The following is a 7,901-nucleotide window of genomic DNA, read 5'->3' as shown; positions in this document are numbered from 1 at the left end:
CTTGATGTACTCCTTTCCCAATTTAGAACAGTTTGTTGTTCCACGTCCGCTTCTAACTGTTGCTTCTTGATCTGCATGCAGATTTCTCAGGAGGCAGGTCAGGTGGTCTGGTATTCCCATCTCTTTAAGAATTTTCCACAGTTTGTTGTGATCTCCACAGTCAAAGGCTTTGGTGTAGTCAATAAAGCAGAAGTAGATGTTTTTCTGGAACTCTCTTGCTCTTTGATGATCCAACAGATGTTGGAAATTTGATCTCTGGTTCCTCTGCCTTTTCTAAATCCAGCTTGAACATCTAGAAGTTCATGGTTCAGGTACTGCTGAAGCCTAGCTTGGAGAATTTTGAGCATTACTTTGCTAGCACATGATGAGTATGATTGTGTGGTAGTTTGAACATTTTTTGGCATTGCCCTTCTTTGGGATTGGAAAGAAAACTGACCTTTTCCAGTCTTGTGGCCACTGCTGAGTTTTCCAAATTTGCTGGCATATTGAGTGCGGCACTTTAACAGCATCATCTTTTAGGATTTGAAATAGCTCAGTTGGAATTCCATTACCTCCACTAGCTTTGTTCATAGTGATGCTTCCTAAGGCCCACTTGACTTCACATTCCAGGATGTCTGGCTCTAACTGAGTGATCATACCATTGTGGTTATCTGGGTCATGAAGATCTTTTTTGTACAGTTCTTCTGTGTATTCTTGCCATCTCTTATCAATATATTCTGCTTCTGTTAGGTCCATGCCAGTTCTGTCCTTTATTGTGCCCAACTTTGCATGAAAGTTTCCCTTGGTATCTCTAAATTTTTCATAAATGAACAAATGAGTGAATACAGGATAAATGGATGAATGAATTCTCTTCATTTCTTCTCACTAGTTTCACTTTCAGCAGATGGGTCTCCTAAATTCTGTCTTGTTCTCAAGAAGGCTGAGTGCAGAGATATCCATGCCAAGACTGCACTAATGGAGTTCCAGCAATCTCTTTGCTAACTCGGCTTTCCTGCTTGGGAACAAATCAATTATCAAATTGCCTTTTGGGAAATGAAGTGATATTGGCCCTGTTCCTTTTGGCTACCCTGGCTTCCTCCAACTGCAAGGAACAGCAGTCAGCCCCCTGTCAGAAATCCTGGCCTGAGATAAAGAAAAAAGCCACCCACACAGTGGGGTGCAAAGGAAGCCTTGGGCCCACTGCCCCAAATTACTTCTCTCTCCTTGGACTACTTCTGTGCTTGAAACTCCTGCCATTGGCTTCTCTTGTCTGGGTTAAGTAAGGTTCAGTCAAAAATGTGAATCTGTAAGCTGAGTGTAAGAGCACACACATAATCCTTGTTAACACTTTTATATGAACACAGATTTCTTCATTATTGAACTACGAGAAAGTAGGACCAAGAGGGCTGGGATCTGGATGGATGTGATGAAAGGAGAAAGGAATTCCCAAAAGCCCCAAGTGTGAAACTGTTTGTTGAGAGAAATCTGCCTTGTCTGATGCCATTTTGGAGGGAGGCGTGGTCTGGAAAGATGGAGCCATGTGGACATCAGGAGAGCAACAAAAGAGGGCCCGGGAGACCGGGAGCAGTGAGAAGAGAGAAGTCAGAGAGGGCTGTGATGGATGGGATGGTCTTTACTTTGGATTCTTTGGGGAATTCTTCCCATTTCAGAAGGTCCCTGGTGGGGCTGTCAATCACAATATCTGATTCCCATGAAATGAGTATATGATCCAGGGTCATCAATTAGACTCTTCCATGAGGTCAGTACATACACATTGAGAAACACTGGTCTGCCATCACAACATTTTTTGGTCAATTTTTAAATCTAAATTTTCAATAAAATTCAAACTTACTGAAAATAGTAAGAATAGTATATACAATGAACTTACTTTGTCCTTCACCTAGATTAGCATTTTGCCAAATTTGTTGTATCATTTTCTATCTCTCTGCCCCTTCTGTGCATATCCTATTCTAGTCTATTCTAATATTATAGGATATAGTTGTTGTCATAATTATTACTGTATTTGAGAGTAAGTTGAAGACATCTTACTTTTATTCCTAAATACTCTAAATTTATCTCTTAAGAACAAGAATATTCTTTTATATAACCACAATTTGTTGTGGTTTAGTCACTAAGGCATGTCCAAGTCTTCTGTGACCCCATGGACTGTACCCCACCAGCCTCTTCTGTCCCTGGGATTTCCCAAGCAAGAATACTAGACTGAGTTGTCATTTTCTTCTCCAGAGGATTTTCCTGACCCAGGGATCGAACCCACATCTCCTGCACTGGCAAGTGGATTCTTTACCACTGAGCCACCTGGAAAGCCCATATAACCACAATACAAAAATCAAATTCAGAAAATTTAACATTGAAACAATACTACTGCCTAATATACAGAACATTTCTTTATAACAGTTTCTTTCCAGGATCTAATTCAGGATCCAGGTTGGTACATTATATTTAATTTTCATAAATGAAAAATGAGACAGTTTAGTCTTACATAGTTTGAAGAGCCCTTTAGCCTTTTTTTGTCTTTCATGATGGATCTTTTTAAAACATAGGCTAGTTGTTTTGTAGAACGTTTCTGAATTTAGGTCTGTCTGATTATCTCCTCATGATTGGATTTACTTTTGGCAGGAGTGCAAGCGACTTCCTTGACAGTTGTGTAGAGACAGCCAGTTGGAGGAATGAAGCCTCATAGAAACAAGATGAACTGGGAGGTGGAGAAAGAAAACAAACCCTCAGGAGCCCCTTGATCCAACTGAAGCCACTTGCAGCTCTGGATCCCCCAGTTACATAAGCTAATAAAGTCTTTTTTGCTTAAATTCATCTGAGTTGGGTTTGTGGCTTCTCTGACTTACTTATACCTTTAGCTAGTAATCTTTGGCCACACAGTATCCTCAAGAGGCCCAGAATCATTCTGACCAGAAGGACTTTCCCAGGCATCCCACAGAAAACTGACCATCTTTCCTAGTAACAAGCCAGAGGCCACACAGAGGTAAGTGTCATTTGACTCCCGCCAAGAGTCCTTGTCTCTGGAGAAAGCCCATAACCAGCTATGGTTTGTCCCAGACCCAGTGACACAAAGAAGGATCTTTCTCTTCTCTCTGCCTCTGCTTCAGGACCTCCCCATAGAGTCATCCCCTCACTGTGTCAAAACTGTGTGTGAAAATAGTATGGTTTATGTTGAACACCTGTCTTCCTTCTGGGAGTCTGGATTATTGATATGTGCTAGGCAGAGAGTGCCTGTATGACCAGTCTCCTATACAAACTCTGGGCATGGAGTCTCTAATGAGATTCCCTGGTGGACAACATTTCACATGTACTACCACAATTCGAGAGAGGAATTAAGAATGTCTCATGTGACTTCACTGAGAGGAACTCTTGGAAGCTTGTGCCTGGGTTCCTCCGAACTATAATCCATGTACCTCTACCCCTTTGTGATTTGGTTTTGTATCTTTTCACTGTAATAAACCTTAGCTGTGAGTACAACTATGTGCTAAGTCCTGTGAGTCCTCCTAGCAAATTTCTGGAATTGGGGGTGGTCTTGGGACCCCCAACACAGGAACCCCCAACATTCAGCCCATGGGGCTGGTCACACTTGGGGCTTTGTCAGAGGAGAAGATGAGTAGAATGGCTGTGGGGAATGACAACAGTGTCTACCAGACGTATCAATACTTCTTGGACAGTATCAATCATTCCGACAGTTAATGGATTCCACAGACACAGATGTAGGGTTTTTGAAACTTGAAACCAGAGATTCCTGACTCATTATAAAGGCAATAAAGATATGTATCATAATTGGAAGTCAAAGGAGATCAAACCAGTCCATCCTAAAGGAAACCAATCCTGAATATTCATTAGAAGGCCTGATGCTGAAGTTGAAGCACTAATACTTTGGCCACCTGATGCGAAGACCCGACTCATTAGAAAAGACCTTGATGCTGGGAAAGATTGAAAGCAGGAGAAAGGGATGACAGACGATGAGATGGTTGGATGGCATCACCAACTCAATGGACATGAGTTTGAGCAAGCTCAGTGAGACGGTGAAGGACAGGGAAGCCTGGCATGCTGCAATCCATGGAGTCACAAAGAGTTGGACATAACTGAGTGACTGAACAGCTATAGCAAATCATAACTGGAACACAAATCTAAATTGTAAGGAATCTTAACTGATAATCTCATTCAAATCCACCCTCTTCCTTGACCTCTTATTCTATGGAAAGAGAGGCCATAACATCATGGAAAGGAAGTTAGGAGAAAATTACAAATGCCAGTGACAGGACAACCAGGACATTGCCCCATCACAGGCAGGTTTGCACTCTGAAGAAGGGTGGATGCCCCCACGCTTGGAAACATGGAGATTCAATGAGTGGTCTTAAGATCCAGGGGCTTCCCAAGTGGCACAGTGGTAAGGAATTCACCTACTAATGCAGGAGACACAGAGATGCAGGTTTAATCCCTGGGTTGGGAAGATCCCTTGGAGTGGGAAATGGCAACCCACTTCAGTATTCCTGCCTGGAAAATTCCATGGACAGAGAAGTCTGGAGGGCTATAGTCCATGGGGTCACAAAGAGTCGGACACAACTGAACATGCACGCATGCACGCACCTAAGATTAAGGGAGTTTCTGATCACCAAAACTGGCTGCAGAGGTTCAGTTGGAAACCTGGTGTAATGATTAGCCAAATCCATTTCACCTGCCTTCACTAACCAAGGTTGTTTTAAGACCTGCACGTTCCCCAAGCTGCACGTAGCTAAACAACAAGGTGTTTGCCAGAACAATTTTCTAGGAACTTGGAATCAACTGCATCTAGTTGGAGCTGAGCTTGTTAAGACTGGATGAGACCACTGACCCTCCAACTGGGCATGCGTGAATGTCCACTAGGTGACCTTTGGACGTGCAGATGCCCACAGCCTAGTAACGCCTGTGCAGAACGACTACCACACCTGTTTCTCATCAGCTTGCCCCACACTCCCAACACTCCTCACTCCTCAGAGCACCCTCCAGGAGGCAGTCTGAGGTTTTTTGTCTTGTCTTCTCCTCTAGCTACCTTTGTGAATAACCCATGGTTTTGCTGCAAATCTCTGTGTCTCAGGGTTTTGGCTTGGTGTGTGGGGGGTCAAAAAAACTGGTTTGGTAGCAAGATGGAGTGGTTGATTCTCTCGTCACAGAATGAACAGGGAAAATGACTCACAAGTCTGTTTCACTCTGGTGTTTTCTGTCTCTGCATAACCACCTGGGTTATGTCCGTATGAGGAGAAGAAACTAGAAAGGATGATAAACAATAGAACATCCAAGTATTTGCTACAGTGTTGGTGGCACCTACAATGGCCAAACATGTGAACATAGACACAACTAAAGACAACCTTGCTGGAGGATTCTGGGCTATCTAAGCACTCTGCCTCCTCTAATCTCTTGTGATCATTTTCCTATTTTAATCCATCAGTGATCCCAGTCTTGGGTTGGGAAAGAGAGAAAAGAAAGTAAAAGTCATGGTAAATGCCCTAAAGGAGCCTGCATGTAGCTGGGGACAAAAACTATGAGCAGCAAACTCTTGACTTCTGAACCGTATATGCAGTAGAACTGGGGCAACAGGGGTCGTCAGTGTGGGTTGAAGAGACCAGGGAGGCTTCCTGAGGTTTCCAGTTTGTGAACAGGTCTTGGGAGAAGAGTGAACTTTAAATTGATGCAGGAGGGGTAAGAACGGCAGCAAAGTGAGGCACAGCGCAGAGATGAAGTCGGGAGACCAGGGGAGGATTTGGGTGGGAGAAAAGCAGGCGACCTGGCCACTGAGTAAAATGAAGCGAAGAGTTTGAGGTGGTTGAGGGCTGTCAGCCTTCAGCAGCTGATGCCAGCTCTCGGGCACTGGTGTGGCAGGGTCTAGCCAAGGTGCCCAGGGGAACCTGGAGACCAGGAGACCGACATAGAGACCCACCCCACTCCCTCCCCAGGAACAGAGGTCCAGGTTTGAAGGCTCCGGGGAGGAAAGTTCTGTCAGGACTAAGAAGATGGACAGGTTGGAGAAGCCCGAGTGAAGGCAGAAATGGCAGAGCTCCGTGATTAAGCTCAGAGAGTAGACAGCGGCAACCGGGTTTCCCCTCAGCAGGCTTGAGCACACACCGCCACTCACCCTCACCCTCTGCCTGCGCCTCACACTGACGCCCCGAGGCAGGAGAGGGCTTGGCAAGGTTAGGCCTGGGTTCTTGGAAGTCGTTCTGAGGGAAGGTCCATCTCCCCTCCTCCTCCTCTCTCTTGCCCTCCTTTGTTCCCTTCTTCCTCGTCTCACTTTCTGGCTTCTGGGGGAAAAGCAACCACAGAGCTCCAGGTTCTTGGAGGACAGACCCACCCAGTGACTGGACCCAGAAATACCAGAAAAATGCCAGAACACCTCTGCCTGCTACTCCTGCCAGCCTGGCTCCAGCTGCCTCACGCCCAGCGTGCTAAGTCATGCTACATCGCTTCAGTCATGTTTGCCTCTTTGCGACCCTATGGACTGTAGCCCACCAGGCTCCTCTGTCCATGGGATTCTCCAGGCAAGAATACGGGAGTGGGTTGCCATGCCCTCCTCCAGGGGATCTTACCAAAGCAGGGATCAAACCCGTGTCTCTTGCATCTCCTGCATTGGCAGGTGGGTTCTTTACTACTAGTGACACCTGAGAAGCCCCTGCCCAAAGAAGGGGGTCCAATGGCAAGGGTGTCCCTCTTTCTCTCAGACTCCCCAAGCTGCTACCAACAACTTAGGGGGAGAAGGGACACGGTAGTATTTACAGCAAGAAGGACATCAGCTCACTAGAATGGCTGGCTTCTGTTTCACAGGGACCGCGTGTGTGCAGAGGAGCAGCCAGTACAACCCTCAGTCATTCTTGGTGTGTCTTCTCAGAGGGACAGTGAGTGTGCATGTGCACACACATACACACATGCACAGGAACTCACCCAACATTAGACAAAAAGTCTTTCTAACCCCTAATGGGTAGGAATGGACTTTGGGAGCTCTTCACTCTAAACCACTTCACTGACCCATAGTCAAAGTCAATGAATAAATCCTAGTGCCTGAGAAATCCTGCTAAATGAGAGAGGGGAGTGGAGAGGAAGGAAGAGCATGAGGGACAGGGAGAGGAGGAAGGGGGGGAAGGAGGGAGGTAGAGGAGAGAGGGGAGGGGAAGAAGGAAAGAAGGGGAGAGGGAGGGAGAGGGGAAAGAAGGAGAGAGGGAGGGGGGAAGGAAGGAGGGGGAAGAGGGAGGGGGAGAGGGAGGGGGAGAGGGAGGAAGAAGGGAGAGAAGGGGAGAGGGAGGGAGGATGGGATGGGGGGAGAGGGAGGAAGAGGGAAAGAAGGAGAGAGGGAGGGAGGGGGGAAGGTGGGGGGAGGGAGGGGAAGAGAAAGAGAGATGGAGACAGATGGTTCTACCAACACCTCAGGGAACTAAGATCCCACAAGCCATGACCAGCCAAAAAAATTTTTTAAAAACATAGGCTGAGATTTCTAAACCCTCTTTTTTGTACAGCCATCCTCCACATCACCACCCCCACCCCCAACCAAAAGGAAACCTTCTCCTCACACACTACACACTGGAGATGCCCCACAAACCCTATACAAGGGGATGTGGATTTTCTCGGAGAAGCCTCTAAACCACCAGTGGTCTCAAGCCCTCGACTAGATGCATTAGTAGTTTGGTGTGTATCCCTCTGTATCTTTCTCTTAACTAATACAAACATATGTAAACGTTCATCAAGAAGTTTAGATCTAAAAATTGAGTTATTATTAAGCTTGTTTTTCAGTAATTCGCATCTTTAACATTGTATTTTGAACATTCCTTCCACCCAATACATGTGGATCTAACTCTTTTAAATGGCTACACACACCCACACACTTAATCCACATCTATTTTGCTAACACAGATGTATGTACTATTATACACACA

Source organism: Cervus canadensis, chromosome 8, assembly GCF_019320065.1.
Source record: "Cervus canadensis isolate Bull #8, Minnesota chromosome 8, ASM1932006v1, whole genome shotgun sequence".
In the NCBI taxonomy this organism is placed as follows: domain Eukaryota; kingdom Metazoa; phylum Chordata; class Mammalia; order Artiodactyla; family Cervidae; genus Cervus; species Cervus canadensis.
This window is presented reverse-complemented; position numbering follows the sequence as displayed.